This window comes from Pongo abelii, chromosome 15 (assembly GCF_028885655.2).
Source record: "Pongo abelii isolate AG06213 chromosome 15, NHGRI_mPonAbe1-v2.0_pri, whole genome shotgun sequence".
NCBI classification, from domain to species: Eukaryota; Metazoa; Chordata; class Mammalia; order Primates; family Hominidae; genus Pongo; species Pongo abelii.
Window position 1 is genome coordinate 71,468,122 of NC_072000.2, and position 12,695 is coordinate 71,480,816.

General features: G+C 38.5%; 1 protein-coding gene across 10 annotated transcripts in view; it reads left to right on the forward strand.

Annotated features, from left to right (window-relative positions):
• The window catches only part of PALS1 (protein associated with LIN7 1, MAGUK p55 family member), a 102,523-nt gene that overhangs the window by 24,687 nt on the left and 65,141 nt on the right, over positions 1 to 12,695 (forward strand). For 6 of the 10 annotated variants that reach the window (XM_024231151.3, XM_024231153.3, XM_063715133.1 and 3 more), the window contains one exon: positions 11,896 to 11,977. The gene's annotated coding sequence lies outside the window, so the exon portion shown is untranslated. 10 annotated transcript variants of the gene reach the window in all.

Genomic DNA, 12,695 nt, shown 5'->3' on the forward strand with positions numbered 1-12,695 from the left:
AGGATCACTTGAGCCCGTGAGTTCACGAGACCAGCCTGGGCAACATGGCGAAACCTCTCGTATCTACAAAAATACAAAAATTAGCTGGGCATGATTGCGTGTGCCTGTAGTCCTAGCTACTTGGGAGGCTGAACATGGGAGGATTGCTTGAGCCTGGGAAGTAGAGGTTGTAGTAAGCTGAAGTTTCACTATTGTACTCCAGTCTAGGCCACAGAGTCAGACCCTATCTCTAAAAAAAAAAAAAAAAAAAAATTGATAATAGATGGCAGTGCCAGGCAGGACAGATTAGCAGCAAAATAAGCAGTACAGAAAATAAGTGCTTCAAGGGTTGATTATTGGCTGGGTGTGGTGGATCAGGCCTGTAATCCCAGCACTTTGGGAGGCTAAGGTGGGTGGATTGCCTGAGCTCAGAAGTTCCAGACCAGCCTGGGCAACATGGCAAAACCCCATCTCTCTCTCTCTTTTTTTTTTTTTTTTAAAGAGTTATTAAGTTAGAGCCATCAATGTATCCCTCTGGGGCTTGAGCTGTTCATAGCGGTATGGAAAAGATTTTGATGAGGATAGGTAGGAGGCTAGGCATGGAACCTTAAATATTCATGGTTTGTTTCAGACTGCCTTAATATTTGTGTTTTGTTGTATGTTTTTGTATTTTGAGACAGGGTCTCACTCTGTTGCCCAGGCTGAAGTGTCCTGGTGTGATCACAGCTCACTGCAGCCTTGACCTCTGCAGGCTCAGGTGATCCTCTTGCCTCAGCTTCCCAAGTAGCTGGGACTATAGGCACACGCCACCACAACTGCCTATATTTTGTACTTCATGTAGAAATAGGGTCTCACTATCTTGCCCACTATCTTGAACTCCTGGACTCAAGTGATCCACCCGCCTCGGCCTCCCAAAGTGCTGGGATTACAGGCATGAGCCACCATGCCCAGCCTTCAGACTGCCTTGATACTGTTAACTCCTTAATAACAAAGTAATAGTTCTTAATAAGTTATTTTGTTATGCATTATTTGCTTTAATCATTCCTTTCTTTTTTTAAAGAAATATGTTTGGATGATTTTAACCTTCTTTTGAAATGGAGTCTCACTCTGTTTCCCAGGCTAGAGTGCAGTGGTGTGATCTCTGCTCGCTGCAGCCTCCCACCTCCCGGGTTCAAGTGATTTTCCTGCCTCACCCTCCCGAGTAGCTGGGACTACAGGCGCGTGCCACCATGCCTGGCTAATTTTTGTATTTTTAGTAGAGACAGGCTTTCACTATGTTGGTCAGGCTGGTCTTGAACTCGTGGTCTCAAGTGATCCGCCTGCCTTGGCTTCCGAAAGTGCTGGGATTACAGATGTGAGCCACTGCACCTGGCTGATTTTAACTTTTAACATTGTCATAAATGGTACCCTGGATGTTCTATGTATGTATATATAACATATACATATGCCCTATTTCTATACATGTATACCCTGTTTCTGTTTGCTATATTTTAATTTTTACTTTAGCCCAAAGTGAATGAAAGTAAAAAATAATGGACTACTTTTAAGTGAGTAAGGCCAGGCTGGGGGTGGTGGCTCACACCTGTAATCCCAGCACTTTGGGAGGCCAAGGCGGGCGGATCACTTGAGGTTAGGACTTTGAGACCAGCCTGGCCAAGACGGTGAAACCCCGTCTCTACTAAAAATATAAAAAATCAGCCAGTTGTAGTGTTGGGTGCCTGTAATCCCAGTTACGCAGGAGGCTGAGGCAGGAGAATTGCGTGAACTCAGGAGGCAGAGGTTGCAGTGAGCCAAGATTGAGCCACTGCACTTCAGCTTGGGCAACAGAGCAAGACTGTCTCTAAATAAATAAATGAATGCTTGCATGCATGCTGGCTCATGCCTGTAATCCCAGCGCCCTGAGAGGCTGAGGCAGGAGGATCCCTTTGCCCAGGAATTTGAGACCAGCCGGGGCAACATAGGAAGACTCCATCTATACAAAAAATAAAATAAAATTAGCCAGGCATGGTGCCATGCACCTGTAGTCCCAGCTACTTGGGAGGCTGAAGCAGGAGGATTGCTTGAGCCCAGGAGTTTGAGGCTGCAGTGAGCTATGATTGTGCTCCATCTAAGAAAAAAAAAAAGAATATATGTATTTCATAAATGTATTTGTCTTAAGGTTCTTCTGCTTTAACTTTCTGTTTATTATTTCTTCATTCTACCAGAATTTATAGTTTTTCCAGTCTTGGAAACATTGTCCCCAGGAGAGAGATTTAAACAGAAACTATTACTCTTCCTCATTTATTTAAAGGAAAGTATTAGTTTAATAGAAGAATGACCAGAACCCAGCCTCTTATGCATCTCTCTGATAAGTGATACTCTGTTCTTAGAATGAATTTTAGGTTTAAGCACCAGCTCTCCATCTTCCAGCAATCCATATTGATTTAACTGTATTCGTAAAATTATGAATGAGGACATTCCTCTACGGCCATACCACCCTGACTGTGCCTGATCTTGTCTGATCTTGGAAGCTAAGCAGGGTCAGGCCTGGTTAGTACTTGGATGGGCGGACATTCATGGTAGGAAGGCACAACCCTCCTCTCTCTCAATAAGTAGTTCTTTGGTCAAAAAGATTAAAAAGATTTTCATTCAAAAAATATTTGTATATAGCACAATATATTTTATATGTTATGAACTCATCAAATATGAGTTACAAACTCTGCCTCGGGGGCTTGCAATTAATAAACATTCTGATTTCAAGGTAGACAATAAATGCTACAGCAAAGGCGTAGATTAAGTACTCTAGAAGGGTAGTTTGTAGAGGAGAGAGAGGGCAGGCAAAATTAGGATTTCATAGGATACTTGATGGAAGAGGAAAATCTTAATAGATAAAAAGTTGAAGAGAGGATTTTTTCTTGGTATAAGAAACAATATGTCAAAAGTTTAATGACAAAATATAAGCAGTATGTCAAAGTTTAATGACAAAATATAAGCAGTACACAAAATAAGTGCTATAAGAGTTGACTATTAAATTAATAAACTTCCTTTGGGAATGTAGACACTTCCCAAAGGAGGTGGGAAATTGCAGGGCTTGTACAGGAAACAGCAAGTAGTTTGATTCAGAAGACAGGGGCGGGAGAAAGTAAGTGGAAAATGTATTCTAGGACTAAGTCAAGTGGAGCCATATGAATGTCAGGCTAAGGTGTTCTATAGAATAGTTGTTAAAATGCCCTGGAGTCAAGCACACTCCAGGCCCTAGCTGTGCCATTTAGCTTTTGACATTGGACAAGTTATTTATTTTGTTAAGTTAGGTACAAAATTGAACAAGGAGACTGTTGTGAGGATTAAATGAGATAATGTATGTCAGGTGCTTAGCATAGTGAATGAATGGTACATAGTAAATTCTCAGTAAACAATAGCTTAAAGAAAAGACAATAAAAACTTGAAAAGGGACACTGTTGTGGTGGTAGGAGTGCTTCAGGAAAGTTAATCTGGCAATACTGTGTAAAATGATTGGCAACTAGAAAGACAGGTTGGAGAGAAACTCATAGAAAAGTTAAGATGCTCATAGAAAAACCCATGCAAGAGATAATGTATCTTATGATTTAAGGTAGTGGCATGAGAAGGGAGAAGCTAAGAGTGTATGTGAGATACAGAGGTAGAATTGATGGGAGTTGGTATAGTTATAAGTATGTTTAGGGATATTACAGTTATGATTTTGAAAATACTTAAATTTTACCCCAGGAGGATAGCTAATTTGTATAACAGGAGTTAGTCTATTATATTTTTAGGATATTCATTTTTAAGCTATAAATAAATATTATTAAAAACAGTTTGTCAAGTTATGACATGTGGCTCACTTTGCCAGCACATACTGAAATTGGAGCAATGCAGAATAGAGAATAAAATTTTTTATATTGTTGTAGGAAACTGGAATGTTGGTAGCCTAGTATCACTTTACATATGTAGTAGGAAAATTCACACACTTATCTACCATTTCTCTACTTGATTGCCTTTGCTGCTTGGTAAACTGAGTTTTTTTAGGTACTTTGAGCAATAGATATCTTGTTACCACAATCAGGTACTAAAATAAACTTGTAGTCTGTTAGCATATGTAACAGTGAAATTAATGATTGTGTTAAAATTTATTTTATGAAGCAGTCTATTGAAGGGAAAAGATAAATTTTCTCTGATCATATTTTAAAGGCAAAAAAATGATGTGATTTTGAAGGAAGCTTGTAGTCAGCATGGTATCTTACAGACATGTAACTAACACAGCACTGTGGATGCACGTTAGGATTTACCCATCTGAATTTTAGTTAATGTTATATTGCTTCTAGCTATGTGACTTAACTTTCAGTGCCTACATATGTGGAAAACAGATATCTGACCTGTCTACCTTTCAGGGCAATTGTAGAGATCAAATGAGATAATATACTTGGAATCAGCTGTAAAAATAAAAACATTTCACAAATGTAAGATATAAGTATGTAAATTATTTATAAATTTGCCCTTCTAGCCTATCCCTTTTGTGTCCTGTCTAGCAGTTAACAACCTGCTAAAACTCCCAGTATAAATGCAATAATTAAAAAATGGAATTTATCTTCTCTTTTCCAATTCTTATCCCTATCCCTGCCTCGAATCCAGAGACCTTATTCTATGCATTTTCCTGTTTTAAGGTTCCATAATTCTCCCAGACTCAGTTGACATACTCAGTATTTTAAAACTCTATTTGGCTCCTGGTCTCCAAATTCTGTGAAATCATTCTTTATAATAACCATTGTTTGAAGTGATCACTTTTCATTCCTTCTGCTACTTCCCTTTATCCTGCCATGTGTAAAGGAATAAAACATTGTCTTTATTGGCCACTCCACTTACATTTTCCCCTAGTCAACTCTGGTTACAGTATAGAGTAGACTTAGCTTTCAGAAAATCTGTTTTGTTGTTCTTTTCTAACTCAGAAACCTTTAGTTTCCCATTATTTGCAGGAGAAAATTGAAACAATTTAGCGTAGCATTCAGAGTCAACACTGTCTTTATCTTCTGTCTCTTACGGTAGCTCTGTTTCTTAACTAGACTGGTCTTATTCTCCAACTAGGCCATATATATTCTTCATTATTAGCCATATACAGCAAAGCCGTATTGCAGGTAATTTTAAACCACATGTTTAAAAACCCATTTCTAGCCAGTTTGAAAATGTTATAAATTACCTTTTATCCTAGTGCCTTTAAAAAAAACCTTGCTAGCCTTTTAGATACATTTAATCTTTTATTGCTAAGGAGTTGAAGGTGATAATAGAGCAGTTCAAGTAACCAACCATTTGATATCCTCGATACTCTTTGGCTTCTAACCAGTTTCTGCCATGAGCATGTGGTCTTGAATATTTCCAAAGGCCTTCAATTTTGTGTTTATTAGGAGCAAATAGGGAATTTTCTATTGATGAAAAATGAAACACTTTTTACTTCAGGAAATGTTATGTATAATATATAGGGACCCTAATTTGTCTGATTGAAAAGAATCATGATGCTCTCTTGTCCTCCTCCCACCCCTTTATATTGCAGGGTAAACAGGGATATTCAGATTTGTAAAGGAAAATGGTGAAGTATGCAGTCCCCTTGTGCCCTGGGAGTACTTAAGGTCAGAGCTCAACTTTAGGGATAAAAAAGCAAGAAGAGACTGTTAGGTATTTGAATCTGCAAATGTACTTCATAGAATTTTATTGTTTAAAAGAGAATCTCTATGAACAAGTGAAGGAAAATCTTAGGAAGGTACCCTTCAAAACACTGAACTAAGAATTAATCTTTAAAGATTTTCCCTCTCTTCTCTTAGTATAGGATAAGACTAAAGAAAAATAATGGCAAGAGTTAAGAGCTTCTGTTCTGATGTCATACAGACTTGGTGTGTGTTTTGGCTCTACCACTTAGATTTCTGACCTCGAAAAACAACTTAACCTCTCCCTACTTGTTTTTCTCATTTGTAAACTGATGATAACTTTGAGGAGTTGGAAGGATTAAGTGAGAAAATATATAGGAAACTGTTGGCCCTGTGCCTAGCAAGTAGTGTTGCTGCTTTTACTTCTACCGTGACCTCCTCCGTCACTGCTTACTCAACCATTTAAATAATTGTTCTGCTCTTGTCCTCTGTAAAATAGGGATAGTAATTCTTTCTATTTTTTTAGAGATGGGGTCTCACTGTATTGCCCAGGCTGGTGTATGCTATTCACAGGCATGATGATAGCCCCACTATAGCCGTGAACTCCTGGGCTTAAGTGATCCTCCCACCTCAGGCTCCCATGCAAGCACCTGGGACTACAGGTGCATGCCATGGCACCCGGCAATAATTTCTTTAAATGAACATACAAGGATGGTGTAAGGATTAGATGATGTCATGGACATGCAACCATATGTACAAGAGTACCCATTACAATTGTAGAATGTTTAAAGTGTTTGTTAGGCCAAATACTGTTTTTTAAAACCTGTCTCCTCGTTTGTCATTGGGGATGACAGTGGTATTTAAATTTGTAGAATTGTTTAACGATTAAGTATATTTAACATTTGTAGCACAGTGTTGAGTACATAGTGAGAATCAGTAAATATTAATAGTATTAGCTATGATCACTAAGTAGGTTTTGGCTATTCGATGTAATCTCATTCGTCTATTTTTGCCTTTGTTGCCTGTGCTTTTGGGGTCAAATTAAAAAAAATCATTGGCCAGACCCATCTTGTGTTATTTTTTCATGTGTTTTCTTGTAGCAGTTTTGTACTTTCTGATCTCATGTTTAAGTTTTTGAATCCATTTTGAGTTGATTTTTGTATTGTAAATGGTATGAGTAAAGGTCCATTTTCATTGTTCTGCATGTAGATATCCAGTTTGGAAATAAATTTTTTAATAAAATTTGTAAATGAATATTTTAGGATCTAGATGGCTAGTACATTGCAAATGCACAGTGTTTTTTTCCAGCTCTTTTGTCCATATTACCTTTTTTTAATTTTTATCCCAAAGCCACTGTATGGCCTAGAATCATGGGGTGAGAATAGGAACTTGTAAACTAAATCTTTCAGTTACAGATGTGTTATATATATGCTTTTTGCCAGAAATGCAAAAGCTGTTAAGTCTCTTCAAGTTTACATCTGAGAAAGATGTATCTTCTAAGCTAATGATACTGCCTTATTGATATCCAACAGAATGTCAGGAATCATATTACTTTTTTTCCAATCCATGAGGGCAGATGATTTATGTGGTTTTAAGTTATAATATATGTTACTCTTTATTCTCCTTTGAAATCTTATTGGGTTTTTACTTCGAAGATTTTTTAAATTGGGATTTTGCTTCCATTCCTTACAAATTTTGTCTGGTATAGTATATTCTAAATACAGTTTGTTTTTAAGCTATGAAAATAGCAGTTGTTTCTTTGGAATGCAATTATCTGGATGACAAATGAAGGTACTTCGATCAGAAACCTAAACCATGAACTATATGGAATTTTAGAAATGCCTTTTATTATAGGACTTGTTAGGGTGTTCTACTAAACAGTAAACCCAGAGCCTGGGCATGGTGACTCATGCCTGTAATCTCAGCGATTCAGGAGGCTGAGGTGGGAGGACTCTTGAGCCAAGGAGTTCAAGACCAGACTGGGCAACATACTGAGACTCTGTCTCTAAGAAAATAAACAAAAAGTAGCTGGATGGTGGCGTGTGCCTGTAGTCCCAGCTACACAGGAGGCTGAGGTGGGAGGGTTGCATGAGCCAGGAGTTTGAGGCTACAGTGAGCTATGATTATGCCATTGCACTCCAGCCTGGGCAACAGAGCGAGACCCTATCTCTATTTAAAAGAAAAATAAAAAAGCCAGCGCAGTGGCTCACGCCTGTAATCCCGGCAGTTTGGGAGGCCAAGGTAGGTGGATCACCTGAGGTCAGAAGTTCAAGACCAGCCTGGCCAACAGGGTAAAACCCTGTCACTAAAAATACAAAAATTAGCCGGGTGCAGTGACACGCCCTTGTAATCCCAGCTGCTCTGGAGGCTGAGGCATGAGAATCACTTGAACCCGGGAGGTGGCAGTTGCGGTGAGCCAAAATCGCACCACTGCACTCCAGCCTAGGTGACAGAGTGACTCCATCTCAAAAAAAGGAAAAAAAGAAAAAAAAGTAAACCCAGGACATTTGCACTTGATCTTGTAATTTAAAGGACTGTATCTGTCCATTAAAAAACTTTTTTTTTTTTAAATCTGTAAAAATATTATTTATTTTTTGTAGAGACAAGGTCTCACTATGTTGCCAAGGCTGTCTCGAACTCCTGGTCTCAGTGATACTCCTGTCTCTGCTTCCCAAAGTGTTGGGATTACAAGTGTAAGTAAGCCACCATCCCTGGTGTAAAAACTTCTTTTATGTTGTGCCCATTGAGTTAAACAAGTTCAGTTTACTTTGAATTTATGTTTAAAATTAAAGAAATATATATTTATTTAAAAGTCTTTTTAGTTCTGTAATGTAAGAACTCATTTTTCAGTTAGATCTTGGGGACTTTATTTTTGTTTAAGTTGTGCCTTTTTTACTGAACAGTAATTTCAGAGCTAATCCACTGCATGAGTAACTCAAATATTTCAATTTTTTTTGAGAAGGAGTCTCACTCTGTTGCCCAGTCTGAAGTGCAGTGGCGTGATCTCAGCTCACTGCAGCCTCTGCCTCCTGGGTTCAAGCATTCTCATGCCTCAGCCTGCCGAGTAGCTGGGATTACAGGTGTCTGCCACCACGCCTGGCTAATTTTTGTATTTTTAGTAGAGACAGGGTTTCACCATGTTGGCCAGGCTGGTCTCAAACTGTTGACCTCAAGTGATCCACACGCCTCGGCCTCCCAAAGTGTTGGGATTACAGGCGTGAGCCACCTCGCCCAGCTGAAATATTTCAGTTTTTACTTGTATTTACTTAGTTTTGGACACAGCCAAGTTTCTTCTGTAAAGATAGGTCATTCATTGTTGGAAACTTAAATTCATACAAGAAGTTACACAGTTATCAAGTAAATAGAGTCTTTGATGTGATGTCAGTATACGACTTGTTTTTGGAATATACAATTATCTTTTTAAAAAAACTTCGTTTCTTGGCCGGGCACAGTGGCTCATGCCTGTAATCCCAGCACTTTGGGAGGCTGAGGTGGACAGATCACTTGAGCCTAGGAGTTCGACACCAGCCTGGGCAACACAGTGAAACCTTAGCTCTACTAAAAATACAAAATTAGCCAGGCGTGGTGGCCCATTCCTGTACCCACCTACTCAGGAGGCTGAAGTGGGAAGATCACTTGAGCCTGGGGAGGCAGAGGTTGCAGTGAGCCAAGATTGTGCCACTGCCCTCCATCCAGCCTGGCTGACAGAGCAAGACCCTGTCTCAAACAAACAAACAAATAAATAAATAAAAATAAATTTGGTTTCTTTGAGATATAATTTACATGCAACAAGATGTCATTTTAAGTGTATAATTTGAGGTTTTGTTTTCTTTTAAAATCAGCTGAATAGGTATAACTTCAATTAAAATTCATTATTTATTTATTTATTTTTTTAATGAGACGGAATTTCACTCTTGTCGCCCAGGCTGGAGTGCAGTGGTGCAATCTTGGCTCACTGCAACCTCTGCCTCCCAGGTTCAAGCGATTCTTTTGCCTCCCGCTCCCAAGTAGCTGGGATTACAGGCATGCACCACCACACCTGGCTAATTTTTAGTAGAGATTGGGGTTTCACCATGTTGGCCAGGCTGGTTTTGAACTGCTGATCTGGGGTGATTCACCCGCCTTGGCCTTCCAAAGTGCTGGGATTATAGGCATGAGCCACTGCACCCAGCAAAATTCAGTAATTTTAAGTGTTCAATTTAATGAATTTTCAAAACGGGTTTATTGAGGTATAATTTATATTTTATAAGATTTAGGTTTTATGGGGACAGTTTAAGTTTTAGTAAATTTATATAGTCATGCAGACTGTCACTAAAATCTAATATTAGGACACTTTTATCACATGAAAACATTTCCTCCTTGCCTTTTTCAGTCAGAATCTGTTTCCATCTCCGGGAAACCACCAAACTGCTTTTTGTAATAGCACTAGTTTTGCATTTTCTAGAAATTTTGCACAAATGGAATCATACTCTGTGTCTGACATTGTGTTTTTGAGACTGTCCATGTTGTTGGATATGTCAGTAGTTTGTCCTTTCTTATTGCATTTTTTGTTTATCCATTTTATTCCATTTTATCCATTGTATTCCATTTTTTGTTTATTCATTCCCAGCTGAAGGATAGTGTATGGTTTTAGACTATTATTAATATTGCTCCTATGCATACTCATTACAAATCTTTCTTTGTGATTTTTACAGATAAAAATATGTTTATTTCTTTCTCTTGTGTGGAATGTCTCAGTCATATGGAAACTATATGTTTAACTTTTTAAGAAACTGCCAGACTCTACAATTTTACATTCTCATCAGCATTGTATAGGAGTTCCCCTTCCTTCACATTCTCTCCAGTGCTTAATATTGTCACTTTTTAATTTTAGCCATTTTCTTGTTTGTAGTGTTATTTCATTGTGTATTTTTTAAACAGCATTATTGAGATAGAACTCTCATACGATACAATTCATCTGTTACCAGAAGGGGGTCCCGATCCAGATCCCAGAGAGGGTTCTTGGATCTTGCATGAGAAAGAATTTGGGGCAAGTCCATAGAGTAAAGTGAAAGCAAGTTTATGACAGTAAAGGAATGAAAGAATGGCTACTCCATAGGCAGAACACCGACATGTTACTTCTTGATTATATACTAAGCAAGGGGTGGATTCATGAGTTTTCTGGGGGAAAGGGATGGGCAATTCGCAGAACTGAGGGTTTCTCCCCTTTTTAGACCGTATAGGGTGACTTCCTGATGTTGCCATGGCATTTGTAAACTGTCATGGCACTGGCAGGAGCGTCTTTTAGCATGCTAATGCATTATAATTAGCATATAATGAGCAGCGAGCACAACCAGAGGTCGGGATTTGCCTGGCTTCTTCACCCCAACCTGTTTTGTCAGCAGGGCCTTTGTGACCTGACTTTGTGCTGACCTCCTATCTCATCCTGTGACTTAGAATGCCTAACCTCCTGGGAATGCAGCCCAGTAGGTCTCAGCCTTATTTTACCCAGCCCCTATTCAAGATGGAGTTGTTCTGGTTCAAACCCCTGACACATCCCTTTCAAGTGTGCAAATTCAATGGATTTTAGTATATTTAGAGTTGTACAACCATCACCACAATTAATTTGCATCATTCCCCAAGAGAAACCTGCATGCCTTTTGGCCATAATTCTCCCACCCATTCACCCCCAGTTTTAGGCAACCACTGATCTACTTTTTGTCTCTCTATATTTGCCTCTTCTGGATATTTCATGAATAGAATCATACAGTATGTGGTCCTTTGCTGCTGGCTTCTTTAAATCCTGTTTGTAGGGTTAATCTGTGTTGTAGCATGTATCACTACATGCTACAACTTTTAATAAATTCATCAGTTGAACATTTGGATTTTTTCTACTTTTTTTGCTATTACGAATACTGGTGCTATGAATATTTTTGTACAAGTTTTTTTTTTTTGTGTGTAGATGTATGATTTTATTTCTCTTGGTTTATACTAGGAGTAGAATTGCTGATATGGTAACCCTATGTTTAGCCTTTTGAGGAATTGCCAGACTGTTTCCATTGTGTTATTGGAAAGTTTCCATTTGACATTCCTAACAGCACTAATATACAACAGCATAAATTTTTAAATTGATATCCATTAGATACAGGGGTCGTGGTGCATTTTTATGATTTCTTACTAAGAAATCCTAGCTATCTGCAGACAGAATTGGTTATCATATTGAATTAGTCTTTCTCTTCCTCTTTTACCCCCCAAAACACTGCAGACATTTACATTTGATCAATTGTCTCATTTTTCTTTTTTATAGAATAAGAAAGCCTGAGTTTTGTGAAAAACCAGAGAAGAGAAACTAAAAGGACAGTAGAAAAGGTTTTTCCAGTTTGCATAATGTAAGTTCTTTTCACTTTTCTTGGCTTGAATCCTGCGTTAGCTGACAAAGCTGTTTCTATGGAAACAAACAGTTTAACCTCTTAGAATGTCAGAGGAATGCTGATCACTTAAAATGAGACTTCCCAGCTGCTGGTCAAAGGGCATTACTTGCTGGAGAAAGAGGGCAAGGATGAATTCAAAAAATTCTAGAGTTCTGGACACTAGTGTAGACTGAACATGTTTATGCATATGAAGTATATCTCTTCTATTTTACTCTGCCTAAAAATTAAGATTCTGGTAATATAGGAAATTGGATTTCTGCTGACCTGTCTTGATTCTCAGCTCTTAAACAAACGATTCTATTAGTTGGTACCCTTTTCAGGGGGCCTGTACCCTTTAGGCTATTTCAGTCCCTCCAGTCTCAATCATTTGCACTTGTTGTGAAGCTTATTTAGCTTCCCATTGCCCCCTTCTCCCGCAACCAAAACCCCTTCTCCCTTACTAGTTTGAGGTTAGCATTGAAACAGCTTCGGCATGCCAGCCTGAAAATTTTTCTTGCTTTGTGGACTATGTAAAGATTTTTGTATTTGTGTTCGTTTTCTGGCAGGGATGGGAACAGGGATTCTGATGAGGATTTGAAATGTAGTCCTTTGAAGCTTTCTTTCTTTCTTATTTTTTTTTTAAACTTATAACTGGAAAGTTGAGAAGAAAAGAATTAGGGCCAGTAACTGGTAACTC